This window comes from Poecilia reticulata, chromosome 2 (assembly GCF_904066995.2).
Source record: "Poecilia reticulata chromosome 2, P_reticulata-male-v2, whole genome shotgun sequence".
Lineage (NCBI taxonomy): Eukaryota > Metazoa > Chordata > Actinopteri > Cyprinodontiformes > Poeciliidae > Poecilia > Poecilia reticulata.
This window is the reverse complement of record NC_088831.1, coordinates 13049444-13065745: the sequence shown is the minus strand read 5'-3', so window position 1 is coordinate 13065745 and position 16302 is coordinate 13049444. Positions and strand designations below refer to the sequence as shown.

At 43.3% G+C, this 16302-nt stretch overlaps 1 protein-coding gene across 6 annotated transcripts in view; it reads right to left on the bottom strand.

Annotated features, from left to right (window-relative positions):
- Window positions 1-16302, bottom strand: part of zeb2b (zinc finger E-box binding homeobox 2b) — an 80956-nt gene that overhangs the window by 30687 nt on the left and 33967 nt on the right. The gene's annotated exons all lie outside the window — the stretch shown is intronic.

Sequence of the window (16302 nt, the reverse complement as noted above, 5' to 3'; positions counted from 1 at the left end):
TGAATACAAATTTGCTAATGACATTTTTTCCATTTAATCTGTAGCGATGTTAATCTTCACAAATGAATAATTCATGGAGAAGTAATACACAAAAAATGTGTTTTGTTGCATTTCATAACACATTATTACTGCTTTCAAAATCTGTTTCCCTTGAGTCTAAAGAAATGTCTCAAGAGTCAAAATGTTAATGTGTTAGCATGCTAAAGTTACAGTTAGCATGTCAAACTTACTGAGAAAGATCTAATAATTTTAGATAGAATGTAAAATTACTATTTATAAACCCAAACATGCTGTTAACGAACAACATACAGTTACTGCACGAATCATTCTTGATATATTAAAACAAGCTATGGTTAGCGTAACAAGATGATCGAAACAATTTTTTTTAAATGCTAAATTTAGCTAGCATGCCAAGAATTATTTTTAAAACGCTATAATCACCGTATAAGTGGTAAAGAGGTGTTGAAATCAGCATTAGCATGATAAAAAACACCATTAGCTTTGTAAATAAAATAATGTTAGCATGTTAAAGTGTTAAAATAAAAACATTAGGATGGTAAAATCACTCATGTTAAAGTGTTAATATACTAAAATTACTGTTAGGAAACAACACTAAAATAACTCAGAGTGATAATATTTCAGTTAGCATATTACAATAACTTTAGGCATGTTAAATAACTGCTAGCATGCTAACATTAGCTTCAAGGTTGTGCTACATAAGTAACTGTTACAGAATATGTTACTTTTTGCACTGGATCTAGTTGTATTTAAAGTTATTTTTATGACTTTTTAATTATTATTTTTCTAACAAAACAGATGAATCAAAAGTTTCAGAGCTTAATAATGAAAATTAGCGATCCAGTGCTGGGAACAATGCATTGGATTGTACAGAGACTTTCAGGAAAAAAAAGGAAAAGAAACTGATGTTAAATTAGGACAGCCAGCCCAAAGTTGTAATCATTTGCTAAGTGGCACTGGGCAGTCAAAACGACCACAAACCAATCCCAGAAGTTGTAATCCGGCTAAACACCACAGAACCAGAAACAAACTTTGCAGCCAGGTGGTGAAACACCTTAGCTTGCACCGATAAGAAAAATTGTCTCCCTTCCAGCAAAGAGAAGCAAAATCCAGCAATTTTTCATCTCTGACGGCCCCCATGTGCCTCGATTTAATAAAAAAGGAATCTATAAAAATAAATTACTCGCACTAAGTATATGCAAATTCAAATGTAAGCAATCATTGCAAAATTAATTTTGCCAGAACTGATTAAAAGCTTTAATAAATCTATATACAGTATTCCCCCAATCTGATATTGTAAATTTATTACGCTGCCTGTAAGATTAATTAAAAAAGCGACGGTAACATATTGCACTGCCAGGCCAGATTACTGTACTTTTTTTTGCTAATAACGGCTAAGCAGAACCTGAGCTGTAATTACCAGCTAACAGAAGCTTTTGATGCCGATTTCCTTGGCGGGGAGGGGAGAGAATAAGACGTAATGCATCTATTTGGGAAACAAAAAAGCTCCTCAGTGGCTGCAGAAAAAGATCCAACAAAATACACTTTGAACACCGTTTGCAGCTGGTAAAAACGCGTCATAGAGGTTACAAGCAGTCATCCCGAGCTCTTTTACATTTCTTTATGTTCCAAGAGGCACAAGCTATTGAGTGGGACGCCAGATAGCTGAGAAAACAACCGGTTTGATCTGGCCAAGGTTGTTTTGCATTCTTGTCCACAGTGACGGGGCCATGGCCACGTTTGTCTCAGCAAAACAGCACCTGAGAGCTAAAACAACCACTTCTCACACTCAAAACTCCTCAACAGCAGAGTCCAAGAGTGAAGAGAAATACTGAATGACAACAAAAACACCAGAGAATGGGACCTGGTGCTGTTAGAAAAGTCTGCCGGTCACCAGCTGTTTAAAGGTCGATCTGTGTGTTTTAAGGAGGGGGAGCCAGCCCAGGACCTCAGATGGACTAAAGAGATCAGACAGGATGAACAGGAAGGGTGGGGGGTCCAGGTGAGGGGCCACAGGAGGGTGATGAGAAGAGCTGAATCCTTCTTCTGTGGTCTGAGCCAATCTGGGGGCCCGGGGCCTCATTCACATGTTAATGAGATTGTAAAATCACATCTGTTACCCCTGCAGACACACACACACACAGCGGATCTTTGTCACCTGAATGGCATCCCCACCAGGTACCAAACAGGCACCAGGAAATGGGGAATTGTGTGTGTGTGTGTCTTTGTGTAGCTCATCACCAGCAGGGAACCAGCTAACCGGCCTTCCCGGTCTACAAATCACACACACACAAAGACACACACTCAGGAGATGAAGAGGGAGAGCCCTCTGGAGAGAGGCAACTCTCCCTGACACTGTTACCAACTTCCCAATTAGCCACCAGCCAACCAGAGGAGGGGGAGTCTGGAGGCTGGAAGACAGAGAGGGCAAAGCTTATTGTCACAGCAACGCCCCAAGTGCCTCAAACCATCTTTTGGAAGCTCCTTAATTTCCCTCTCTTGGAGAATGATCTAAGAAATCCACCTTGGTTGCTTTTTAGTACCAAAAACCCCCTTGAACCCAAAGTGATACCTCGTCTGTTTGTACCAAACAACCAGGGTTGAGTGGGTGGATATTCAGCCACGGACTCTTCTCACTTTTGGTGTTTAGGCCAAACCACAAAGTGGTATCTGGTGCTCCAAAGGAAGTCAGTGCTGTCCTTTTCAAACATGCTCAACACTGGACTAAAGCTGCATCAAAACCACCAATTATGAAACAATATGCACTGTGTAGCATTCCCCTTTAGCGCTCCCACTGATACGGCAACTCTCCTTTTTAGTAACAAAGGTTGCATGTTAGGTTTGTACATCCTCTCTTAGTCCTTAAAACAAGTCACAAGTGGTAGATTGATCAATTTAAGAACAAGACTTGGGAATGCTGATTGATGTAGCATCCTTGTGTTGTTCTTTTAACAATACAAGAAGCTACAGATGCCTGAAATAAAAGCGTTTCATGTTTTCACTCCTGATAGACCACAGCTGGGGACCACAGTTGCAACATTTGTCACATTTTTATCTGGTTTGGTTCACTTTCACACTGCACTCAAACAAACCAAATCCTTTTCGTCATCCGAACTGACCCCTAGGTTTGTAGGTTAGCTTTTCTGGTCCAGATCATAGTTCAGTTATGCATTCACACCAAACTCTCCAGAGTTTGATTAAACCACTTGGTGTGATTGCACCCTGTTCTTATGTCCAACTGGTTGCTGAATGAGCTTGTGTACAACTTCTTATTTACAAAAACATCAGTGTGTGTGTGTGTGTGTGTGCATGTTAGACCCAGCCAGCGGCAAGGTACGCCAGGTGTAAGACGGCAGCAAGATGACACAACTTAACCTCTTTCTCGATCTCGGTAAACGGCAGGAACAGGCAGCTCTGCAGTCGGAGGCCCCAGAGCCCATGACTTATACATGACGTGGGAGGGAGTAAACAGGAGCAGACCGAGGCGTTCTGATTCTCTCTTTTTGTTCCCGTTGCCTTTCAGTTTTTATTTTTTATTTCTTTCACGTCGTACCTGTCTTTCTTGTGTCGCCGCAGGTGGGAGATGCTACACTTTTAATTACATGGAGGGAGTTTAGAGTCAGAGCAGGAGAGGAGGTGGAGGATGAGGATACCTGGGGCTTTTTACGCACCCTCTACACCTTAATAAGCACGCTAAGACCTTCACTTTAAAGTCCAACAGAGCAACCTCAGTGGTTCAAATTGTAGTTTAGCCTTTAACATCCTAATTGACAACACTTTTGCTACTTAAAATCACCTTGTAACGCGATACTTTCCACAATCGGAAGCAAGATGATCTCTGTGATCATGGCCTTCGAGGAGGAATGGTAGAAATTTGACACAGCAACATGTGGGAAAAGGTGCTCTATTCCAAAACAAGCCCCCAAAAGAACCGTTGTCATGGTGGCTGCATCAGCAGGGGCAGGGAGGCTGATGTACAGAGCATTCGTGGAAGAAATTCCTCTCAACCTTTCTTTCTGACTCTAAAAATATAGCAAGAGATACAATCGAAGACCTTAGATGAGTGGCCTAGTCAAAGTCCATAACTAAATCTAATTAAACTGAGGCAAAGCTTGACAACTGGGCTCTGTCGCAGAGACGAATTGGAGAGGAAACCCAACAGACATGGAGCTGTCATTGCGTAACTTGGGTCTATGAAGTGTACGATTTTGAGAAAGCACGTGAAATCTAAACAAAATGCTCTTGCCAAAGACTGTATACACAGACTTACATAATTGAGCCGCTCAGCTCAACATGAGCACGAACACACACACCGACACACACACTCTGCCTCGTACTGTAAGTAAAAAGGAAATTTTGATCTAAGGCTTTCCCCCTACCTACCCTTGGGTTCTGCCTCCCAATGTTTCTGTCAATCCTCTCCCCTTCCTTTTTTTTTTCTTTTTTTGATCAGTGGCTTGAAAGAGTCGAGCATGTGTGAGTGCTCAGGTACCTGGGGTATGCAGAGGTGCTAATTAGCTCAGCAGGATAATTGATGTGTAGATTACACCGTTGAACAAATGCTCTGACTTGTTTGTTCTTCGCACTTCTTCTAGGAAGGAGAAGAAAAAAACAACTCCCAGCTCCAGTTTACCTCGGCCCTAATGAACAATTTACCTGGCTTGTAAAGGAGGTGGTTAAGCCTGCCAAGGCAGAGGGAAAACAAAGACGGGGTTGCACTGGAGTTCACTTCCCACAGGTGGAACCTGCGTCTGCACCCTGGTGTTACTACGACTGGTTGTGAAAATTGAGTATGTGTATATATCCACTCTGCCAAACCCTTAAGGAGAGGATGCCAAGCAATTCCAAAAGGGAAACAATTTTCAAAATGAAAGAGCATGCCATTAAGAGTGCCGGTAGGCTTTCATTGTTCTGACCCCCCCTTCCTATAATGCTATTTCCTCCATCTTTTGTCTTTGGGATGCTATTATTAGCCGAGTACGCACGCGAATAACCTCCCCCCTCCCACAGGCGTCCGTTCAATAGGGTTTGAATTTGCTCATTAACGGCTAAGAATCCACAAACACGTTCGCCGGAGCTTTTGCTACTGCTAATAAACTAATCATGCCCTCTCGTCTAATTGGGAAATAGAATGAGAGCTTCGCCTGAGGATTTTTTTTTTTTTTTTTTTGTGCGGCGCTGGGTTTCCATTGCGCTGGCAGAGAAGTGGAGCCCATTAGCAGGACAGATGTAGAGGCAAAAGGTGAACGGCTGAGATGTCGGCGCTTCGCCACACTGCTGGACCGCCCGTAATCTGTCACCCGCGCTAGTTTACAAGTTAAACACATTATTGTGTTTATTGAGTCTCATTTCTAGGATGCATAGCCGCGGCTGCTTCTTGTTTTTTTTTTTTTTTTTTTTTCTTCCCTCTCCCTCGTGGAGCGCTTACAAACCTGCCAGGGCACTGTCACTGCTTGAAAGCCATTAGCATTTTTCTTGCAGTCCTGATTAGTCAGGCTGGCAGGGCAGAGACAGAGCAGGAAAACAGAGAGATAGGCCAGGGAAAGCCAAGACATTTTACAGGGTGGCTTCCTGAAACAATGCCTCGTAAAAGCATGGATACCTGCTGATTTTTCCAAGTTTATTTCATGGAATTTACAACATATCAACTGCAATCTGTGCAAATGTTTGCCGTTTTCCATTCAACCCAATGAGTCAGTACTAGCAGAAGAAACGTTTGTCTTGGTGAGATTAAATCGCTCACTGGTGGTCTGTGATCACTGAATTTTATTGAACATATCAGAGAAAAGAGGGATGAATGCATAGAGGTAAAGCAAATGCTGACTTTATGAAAGGGTGATCAGCAGAAATGCATGATTCAAAACCACCAACCTCCTAATAAAATACACTAATGTTTGAGTTTATGACAGACAAAAAGAAAAAAGGGTTTCATCCCCGTCCTGTTGGATGGATCTCTTGGGTCTGCAATTCTCACCGTCCCCAGAAGTCCTATCGTTTGTATTTTTCTTGTAAAGTGTAACGAAGAGACAGTCATGAGAAATGCTCTCAATACAACACAGATAAGGAGGAAAAGAGATGAGTTTTCTGCTTTAGATCAACCCTGAGACAGATTGACATGTCATCAGAAAACCTGCGGCGGCATGTTTGGGAGTCTTGCTGACTAACTGGCAGTTACCGTCGCCAACCTGATAGCTCTGCTCCAACATCCCTCATCCTAGACCGGTGAGCCAGCCAGCCAGTCGGTCGGTCAGTCCGCCAGCCCACTAAGCAGGCAGGCACTTTCTTTTTTTCTTTTTTTGTTTTTCCTCCCTGCCTTTTTCCTGTCGCCATCTAGGTATTTAATCTAACACCGGCAGGCGGCAAGAAGGGTTTACTTTTCCCCCTCAAAGACAGCTTTGCGAGTCAGAGAAGGCAAAAGTGGGAGGAAGAGAGCCGAGCGTTCAGGCGGGGAGGGACAGGGGAGTCTAGGCAAAGGCACAGGAAACCTGGGCCAAGCGTCACTTTTAACAAAAGCCTTTCATCTTTCTCTCCGCTTTCCCCCCTCAAGACAGTGCGCTTCCAGCGGTGGGATTCTTTTAAGTACATACCTGATAAGGAAACTTTTTTTCCCTTCTCTTTTGAGAGTGCATGAAGGAAAGTACCCCCCTCCCACACACATCTGCACCCACCCTGGTGTGGTTAAAACCCTCTGATCGCTTTGAACACCAGATACTGTCCCTTTTATCCCTGGCAAACGGGTTTCCTATGGCTATTAACTTATTCAAAACAGGTAATTACGGCTGGCAAACAGAGACGCGGCGGATCAGAGCGAGGCACTTAGGCCCACTCCACCTTTTGCAATCAGACCTTCACTAGGGCAGAGGTGGTGAAGGATCCATTTGCGGATAACTGCACCTAATCCATTTTAGTCAGGAGTTGCTGTGGCAGAGCCGGAGAGGGACCCATGGGATGTATCTGATGGAGAGGTCGTAAATCATGAGGAAGAAGTTGAAAAAGTCGAGCTCCCACAGACTTGAGACGTAGCAGAAGACAGGGTGGGGGGTGGGAAAGGAGAACGCCCCCTTCAGAGGAAAACAACCAAGGCTATCATCACCTTAGTTAAAATATCAGCGGCTCAGGCCGGGCAGGGCGGGGCTGACGAACAATGCCCTCTTCCTTGTGGTTGGAGGAAAGAGGGACTCAAGCAGAACCTCAGTGGGTGGATGTTATTGCAGGACAATTCCCTCTAGTGTAGTTAACATAGCATGAGCCAGTTGGTGGGCATTTTTATCCAAAGACCTCTCACTGCATACATTTCTAGCTTGGCTGAACTCAGCAGGAGTTGGACCAGCCTGACAGGAGCGCTGGAAGGGAGAGTTGAACCTCTAACCTTGGTGGAGTTGATCTCCAGAGCAAGCACTTCAAAGCAACCATTAATGCCGAGGTAAAGAGATTAAGAATGCCGTCTTGCACTGCTGAAATGCCACAGCAGAGATGACTAGGTGTGAGAGAAAGGGACAACCCAATCTCAGGATCTTCTCATCTGCACAGGACGTAAATGGCGCCCCAGGGGAGCACTCTCTCTTTCCTTCCTCACCCCTTCTTTTCCCCTGAGCTGTTTGTTGTTTCAGGTAATGAAAACAGAGTGGCTGACAGAGACGTTTTCATGTTGTTTTCCTGACCCTGGACGACTTGCCCGAGCCTCCTGCGAGCTAACGCTCGTTCAGGCCAGAGGTGAAGTTTGACAAGATCCTTAAACATTCTCCCCCTCCTGTAGTCTCCGTCCTCCCTTTGCTCGAATTTCGAAGCAAAGCCATTGCGTAAGAAACTCTCTGTATCTATGGTAATGGGCAGCTAATTGATCCCGTGGGGATCCGTTGGCATGGGGAGAACTTATTTACCCCCGCGACAGACATTTTTCTCACTCCTCTAATGCAACTCTAACTCTCAAATTCTCTTATCTGTTCAGGGCATGACGAGGTCCAAAGGGACGACCAGTGTCTACACATTTTCCCATTTGGGAAACATGTGTTCCCTGTGTGACAATCAGCGGCCCGTTGCACCGCAGAGGCCAACCAATCAGACTTCAACACCTTTACTCCTCTCTCCCTGAGTTGCTTCACCCACCTTGCTGTCAGTGCCACAAATTGGCCTCCAGCTGCAACCCTGGATGCCAAGGGGCCATTAGACGGACAAGGGCTTGAAGTCAACCCAGCGGTTAATGTGTCAAAATCCTCCTGAGTCACTTCTCTTTATTAGGAAGAAGCATATTTCCTTTCTATCAATATCCTTGATGGTTCTGTACACCTGTCCCTGCGCAACATCTCCAACCAAACAAAGCCGTAATCTGGCCCTGACTGAGCGGATTAGGTATTGTACCGACTTCATTTCCTGCAAACACACCCTACCTGAGTCAGCTCAAGCCGAGCGCGGCCGGCTGACTTCCTCGCAGGAATCAAATCCCGTCCCAGATAACAGCTAATCATTTGTCACCCGGAGAAGCAATTCCCTCCAATCACCCGGGAAGAGAGCGGCGCTTTATCCTGAGCTGCTGTCAGAACGGCCGAGAAATTACACTCTGCCGAGATTCCCGTTTGGAATGACAGAACAACAGCTGACAAGGATGAGCGGGTGAGGAGGAGGAAAAGGAAGATTGTCCTCCTAACGCTAGACACATGTTCCCATCACAGGGCTCTGACCCGACGCTGAGAGGTCTGGAAAAGTAGGGAATGTTTTCCAGGTCTGGATCAGGACAGAAAAAGAAAAGAACAGTTTGGAAAAATATTTATATTTCCAGACTTTATTCCTTTTGACATCCATCCACTGATCCATGCATAAGTACTTTTGTATAATTTTTAATAGGCTAAAATGAACTGCGAACTCTGGGAATTTGAGTTTGGAAAAGAAAGGAATTTCGACATGAAGTATTGCCGGATCCCTGCCACCTCTACACCTGCCCGCATTTCCTGCACTCCCATCCCAAACGAGCCCAAACACCTGGGTCTTAAACACTTAGATGCCTGGGATATTTTATTTTTTTCCAAGCACATGTGGCCCCGAAACATAAGAACACATAATCACACAGAAGCTTTGGGAAAACACATGCTGGAAATATGCACACACACACACACACACACACACACACACACACACACATGCACACAAACAGGCTGTCCATGCAGCTGTTTCCTTCTGGGATTCCTGGAGTTGCTACTCAGTGACTCTCATGGTTCTCCCAGTTAGAAAACCATTTGGAAAAAAGACCAAACTCTGCAGATTTACATTCTCCAGGAGCTTGAACACATAATTACACTTACAGCCATAACTTCCAAGATATTACCACACCACACAGACAGAGGATCGAGGATCTCTGCTCATCACGTCTTTGCAACAGGAAGCAGTTGTCAGGACTTCACTTTTCCCCCAGACAGACGGAAACACAAACTGCTACTCTTAGTTTGAACTTTAGCTCTGTTCCCTTTTCTTGTCTTGAGCAAGAGGAGACATTTCTCCTGTAATCTTTGAACTCTATGTTCCTTTCTAGCTAAACAGAGAAAGAACAAGCTGAGGTTAGACGTGAATAAATATGTTTGCCAGAAATCCAAGCCGCAGCGCTACCTTTTCAGTTGAATTTTCCAAGCTTGTTGGGGCGTTTCTTCAGGTTTTATGTGTAGGGTTAGTTAACTGACTGGTTCTGGGACTGCTGCCCACATAGCATTGGTCATGCTTAATTACATTATGCACAGTGTGGGGATATTCATAGTATACATGAGAATCAAATTAAAAGGCAAAAAAAAAAAAAACACAGACAATATTGCCAGTGTGGAAAAGGACCTCTGACACCGAGCGAATTTGGTGATTTATTTAGAAAAAGACACCATCCTATTTGATTAGCGATGCTAAATTAACGTCAGTTTAGGAACCTGAGAGCGGCGGCGCGGTGGCGTCTAGGAGACACCGGCTTGTTGAAGGCATAATGCAAAGTCTGCGCGTTGCAGATAAGAGTGCTCATACAGTAGGCCCAAGGCCCAAAGCTGTTTGTGTTGCAGGAAAACGAGGAGGAGGAGGAGGGTGCATGTGTGTTAGCATACAAGACAAATGAGGAAGGTGCTCGACGGTGTGGAGCGACTTATCTCTCATTATGTGGAACAGTAGATGAATAAAGCAGTCAACAGAAGATGGAGACAATTAGAGCTCCAATAAAACTGAAGATTTTGCAGGTAAAGACTTTAGATTTCACAGAAACTTCAATGTATTTATGTGATCCAGATTGTCTGTGAACATCAGTTTTCAGGACTTTGACTGGGCCGTTTTAACTCAAGAATATGCTTTGATTTAAATTTCAGTCCCTGGAGGTTGGTGTCCTGCAACTTTTGGAAGTTTTCTTGGACACACCGGATCGATTTTAAAGTTTTTGAGCAACAGGAGCGAATGGCATCAGCACGAGCTCAAACCAAGACAAAGTATTTTGTATGTCAGGATTTACTACGTGGATTTTTCTGGTGAATATCTCACGTCAACAGCTACATTTCAGCAAATTTTGAAAATGCAAATTAGCCATTTTTTCGTCTACTGGTTTGGAGTGAAACAACCAAAGCGTGATTTTGCCAGATGTTGACATTATGCATGGTGTAATAAACCAGACGTAGAAGTAACAAACGAACCACACATCTCAGAAAATCTGAGTTTTTCTGGGTGTTGTGCCTCTGGTAAGGCACAGACCAGTGGTTGGGAATGTTAACTAATTGTAGGAAAAACAAGACCTCAACTGAGCATAAATCAGGATGTTGTTTCAAATTTTGCCCTTTCCATCAGCATTTTCTAAAACAAAATACCTGTAAAAAATTGATGGAAGCACAATTAATGTTGAAAAACAAGAAAGTTCTGGCTGAAGGCGACTGAATCCAATTTAGCATCACATATGGAGGTGGCAAAAATGTGACTTTTTTGCCGTTTGGGTCACACTTCTATGGTGCAAACAGATTTTACTCCAAAATTGTTCTGGATTTACCTCAAACTAACTTCCTATTAACTCCGAAAAGCTTGTCTGTCCATCTTGATACCATGTTTCACGTTTAGCGTGGTGTGATTTCTCCACACGCTGTTTTATGTGTAGGTTCAAGCGTTAAAACGTGAAAAAACAATTATTCTTCATCTATGTTGTATGTCTCATAAAATCCTGCTAAAATACACCAGATTGAATTTTTTTGTAGGGTCAAAGAGGGAAAACTTGAGCATTTCGAAAACAAGTCTCTGTCATGTAGAGGAAAATAAGGGATGAAGCTGTTCTGGCCTTTAAACCTGCGATCTGCTTCCTGCATGCCTGAATAATTCAAACCGCCAGGTGGAGAGTCTTAGTCTACTCCCTGCTTGTCTCCCTTTTTCTGGCAAGCTAATCCGAACGGCCTCATGAAAGATTAAAACAGGTGTGAGGACAGGAGGTGAGTTGTACTTCCTGACACCTTTATGGAAGCTGAAACGCAGGAAAATATCCTCACATTTCCTCACCTACATCCTCGGGTTCAGCCTGTCGCCGCCGCTCCGCTCTTTGCAAGTCACCCCGGATAAGAGCGGCAGCTAAATGGCAAAAACGTAAATGGAAAATGACAGGCCCTGGAGATTCCTCTCACTCCTGGATGTGTGTGTGTTCAGGTTCGTCCTTGATAAAAGGCGGGGGAAAATATATTTGTGGCGAAGAGGAGAAAAATTGAATAGAGGGATTTGGCGTCACAAAAGTGTGTCTGACAGGTTGAAGGGCTGGAACCGTGAGCGATCGGACACCTTGGTGGCTTTTCCTGAAGCGGCGGCTCCTGAGCGGATGTGACACTGGGAGCAGAAATCCCTGCACCCCCCACCCTGTCCGCCGCCGCTACCTGACAAACCGTGTTTTAAAAAAAGTTCATACCGAAGCAAATGAGCCTTAACGGGGAAACTTACAGCTCGGATCTTCTCCATTTCAGCAACAAACATGTATTTATTGCGTCCCTCCTTCTTGCTGACACTTAAATTTCCCTCTGGGATAAATAGACCCTGAATGTAGCAGAGGCCCTGCTGTTTTAACACACAGACACAGACTGAGCTGTCAGAGGGAGAAAAACAGGTACAAGTCCCTTCAGAATCTTTAAATTACCTCAGATCGATGCAGTAAAATAAAGCAAAACGCATAATAATGTGTTAGCTTTCCAGCGGGAGCGCCGAGAACAGAGAGGAGGCAAAGGTTTTCCAGGCCAGGCTACGCTTCTTTCCTTGAAACTCCACACACCCCACGCGGCTCGGTGGCCAAACAGAACATTTGTCAGAAAAGTAACGAAAATCAATAAAAGGCAGGACCCCACCACCAACCACCTGGCCAAAGGCTCGCTGCGCTGTTTTCCTTCCTACGCTCGCAAGGAGGAGGAGGCCGGAGGAGCAGCTGGGCCTCTCCCACAGTGATGCCTGTAGGCTGTCCGCCTTAATGTGGAGTCCGGAAAATAATCGGACATCATTACTCCGACCTGCGGCGAGAACTGAGGCGCTCAAAGTTTGATTTTAGCACATTTCGCAACGATTTAAATTTTGTTTCTAGTTTGGAAAAGATCGGATTGTTTTTGTAAGTTGCTGAGATCAATTGTGTTTGACCAAAGCGGACAAAGTTTGAGTCACAAAATAATTAAAAACTGCTTTTTTGGATGTTTTGCATGAAAACATTTCTGAAAAAGAGATTTTATCGCATGTGATCAGCTTGCATAAAAGTTTGAGTCTAAAGTTTTCATTTAACTTTTTTTTTAGATTACTGACAAATATTTCTTCATACAGCACTACAGTAATACAATTAGGGATCCTATTATGCTTCCTTGAACAGGTTATGCTAGGTCTATGGGCTAAATAAATAAAACACATTTTACATAATCAAATTACCTCTTTTGAGCTTCTTTCAGAATGCGCTGTCACTTTAAATTTAAAAAAGCTCTCCACTCGATTTTTACACTTGCATGTGAAAACATCTAAAAACATACGTGCAATTATTCAACCGAATGTCTTTGAATAGCACAAGTGGAGCCTCCTCCACAACCAACAGGAACGCAGCAAGTGGTTTCTGGATGGGAAGTCGACAACAAAACAGTTGTCTTTTCCAGCAGTCATTGTACAGCAGTAAAACCAGCTGACCAAACGTTTTGGAATTCTGCTTGGGTTGCTAGGTGACGGGCGCGGCTATGCTGGGGTTGCTAGGTAACGGGTTCAAGAAACATTGACTAATTGACAAAATTTGAAAAAAATGTCTGGGCTGTTTTTAGACCCAAATGGAAGCACAAAAATGTGCAAAATGTGAATTTTTCTACCAAGTTCCCTTTTTGGTTCGTCAGTGTTTCCTCCTTCAGAAGCTTCTGCAGCCTGACATCATTCTCAAGGTCCCAACATCAGCTGAAATCAAAACATGACTCAACACTCGCCTCCCTTCCTCCATCGTTCTCACTCTGACACATTTTTCTGGCAAACATATGGCAAAACAACATAAAACTCCCCCTCCTAAAGTACTCCAACTACGACTCTGCAGCCCACACAACATGACCCGAACTCCGCTGCACACAGAGGTACGAACGTTTGACCCTTCATTTCAATAAGCAGTAAGAACTAAGAGTACTGGAGCAGCAGAAAGGAGTAATGAAATTTTGTGGTTCCTTTCCCTCATTAAAAAGCAAGGAGTGCATTGTACAAACTCGAAGGTTTGGTGGTGAATACGTCACCGTTAGATCACTGCTACAAACTTTAATTAGACCAAAATCCATGCACAAGACGTACTTTAAACGTTTTGTCGTGAAAAGTTATATGTCAGAGCCGTTTCAGAAATAGAACAGCAGCTTTTGATCCAAACATCTTTCTCCAAGAGACTTACAACAAACTCAGGCAGCTGAACGTTGCAGCAACCAGGAAGTGGGACGTTTTGGACTGAAGTTGCCATTTTGGTTCAGTTGCAACAAACCAGATGTTGGAGGTTTAAAGTACTCAGAATCTCCAGTTTCTGCCGAAATCAAAGCTTCAAAGTTGAGTGTTTTTTAAGCTACATTTAAACAAAATGTCTTCACGTTTTTACAGAAAATAGCAGAAAGAATGGTGACAATTTTCTGAGATTTTCAGCAGAAGATTATGTTAAATTGTGGATGTAAGATTTATTTTAAATCTTTGAAATTTCAAGAATCTCAGCTTTCTAATATCTATACGAATGTAGAAAGGTGGAAGCCATTTTTTTCCACAGATTTAAGAACATCCTGCATTTAGATTGTTGAGGATTAATTAAGAAAAACACATTTCTGTGAAATCTTAGCTCATTAAACCATCTTCACCCCCCGCCAGCAGCCACTGAAGAGAGGAAACAAGTCGAGCAGAGACCCTCTAATTGCAACCCGCTCTTACCTGCCTCCCCGCCTCCCTCCATGAGGGGGGAGAGGACAAGGACAGGCGTGTGTTTTTTGTGTTTGAAATAAACATGACCCTTGTGGTTTCTCCCAAGGCGAGAGTTAAGAAAAGGGAAGAGACGCCTGAGAGAGGGAGAGTAAAAAGGGAAGGGCTCTTGACGACAGCGACGATACTTTTGCCTGAACAAAAAGAGGCGAGAGGAGTTATCATGAGGAGGAGCGCCATTCACCGCCACTTGGATCTAAAAATAGTATGAGTGTTAACCTCCTGACTCACAGGAGGGGGGGGGAATTAAGAAAATAAAAGCCTCTGAACTCGTCTTTTTAAAGCCAACAGGTAAGTTTATTTAAAGGTGTAAACAGGCGGACACATTTTAAATAAAATCCTTTGAAAAGTTTAGTATTGTAAAAATGTAACTATTTTGTTCAAGGAGTTGAGTTATTTTCTGGTGTACGGGGTACTCACCATGCCGTAAATGCATTCAGCTGCTAATTGTATGAAAGACGAAGGGGAAGGGAGGGACTCGGTGACGAGAAATGGGTCTGCTTTGTAAAAATCTTCCAATAAGGGATTATGACACAGATCATAAATATACTCAACCTTATAAATATTTGAGCTTGGCTACTCCCCTTGCTTAATGTGCTGTACAGGCCCTAATTAAGCCTGTATCTGATAGATGCCACTGCATAATGATGTGCGGGTGTCTGGGGGTGGGGGCAGTGGCGGCGGCGGCTGGGGACAAAAGTATCATCCGAAGCACTCGCTCTGTAATAATGATAGCAATGTTAATGACGGCGCTGCTACTTCAATTAAAAGTACTCAGCTACGACGGCGGCTGGCGACGCGCTGACCCCGGCTCAGCCCGTGAGAGTGGAGAGGTAAGCCGTCTCCCTCTCCAGCAGGAAAATCCGCCTTTTATCAGGTCAGTTTGGACTGTGGCTGAGGCTAATTTTGTTAAACCAAGTGAGAATATCAACGTCCTGCAAGAAGAGCCGGATAAAGAGGCCAATTTAGCCTGATTCTAATGCTATTATACCTGCTGAAAAGCTCATTTCAGTCACAGCTGTTTTAAAACCGTAACCCAAAAGTGTTTTGTTTTTATTCAATTTTAAGTTTTAGGAGAAAAACGGGCAAAAAAATATATCTTTTTTTTACCTACTCAACAATAAAGTAAAGAAAATGATTTTAATTGAACAAATTATGAGATTTTTTTTTGTAGAAACAGGATTGTAGATCAAAAACTGAATCGAAGAAAACTATAGTTCAAAATAAATAAACTAGAAAGCTTGGAAAGGATGATCACTTCCTATTGCATTCAATACTTTTACTTAGATTTTTCCCTCATTTATTCTTGAATTGTGGACAGGACCACAAAAAATCACATTAGGGTCCACAAATGGGCCTCTCTCCCCACTTTGAACATCCGTATTTCATTACATTTAGTTAGTAAATAAGGAGTTTAGGCTAAAAACCTGTGCAAAATGTGAAGATTGTCAAAAATACCCAAATCTGTCTTTATTTTTAGAAACATCTTGAGTAAAAATAGTGGATAATATTTTTAAAAAACCTCCAGAAGGTCAGGGGTCAAGTTGAGAGTCCAGGTCGCCAAAGATCCCCCTTCTTGTTTAACAAGCTGAGTTTTAACGCTTTGGAGCTCATTAAAATGCAAAACCAGCCTCGTTAGATCGTTGTTAGGATCCCCCTTCCCCTCTTCCAGTTTTACACGCCGATCAGCGAGAAGTCTCATTTTACCCGCCTTCACAAACTGTAACACTCCCTTCTGTCATTGTTGCTTTAAAAAGAAACTGTTTCCAACTTCCTGCTAGCAGGAATTTGGATCATCAGCTAATATGGCCCGAATCTGATGCTTTCCTACCTGCTGAAAAGATAATTTGACACAATTGTGCTCCA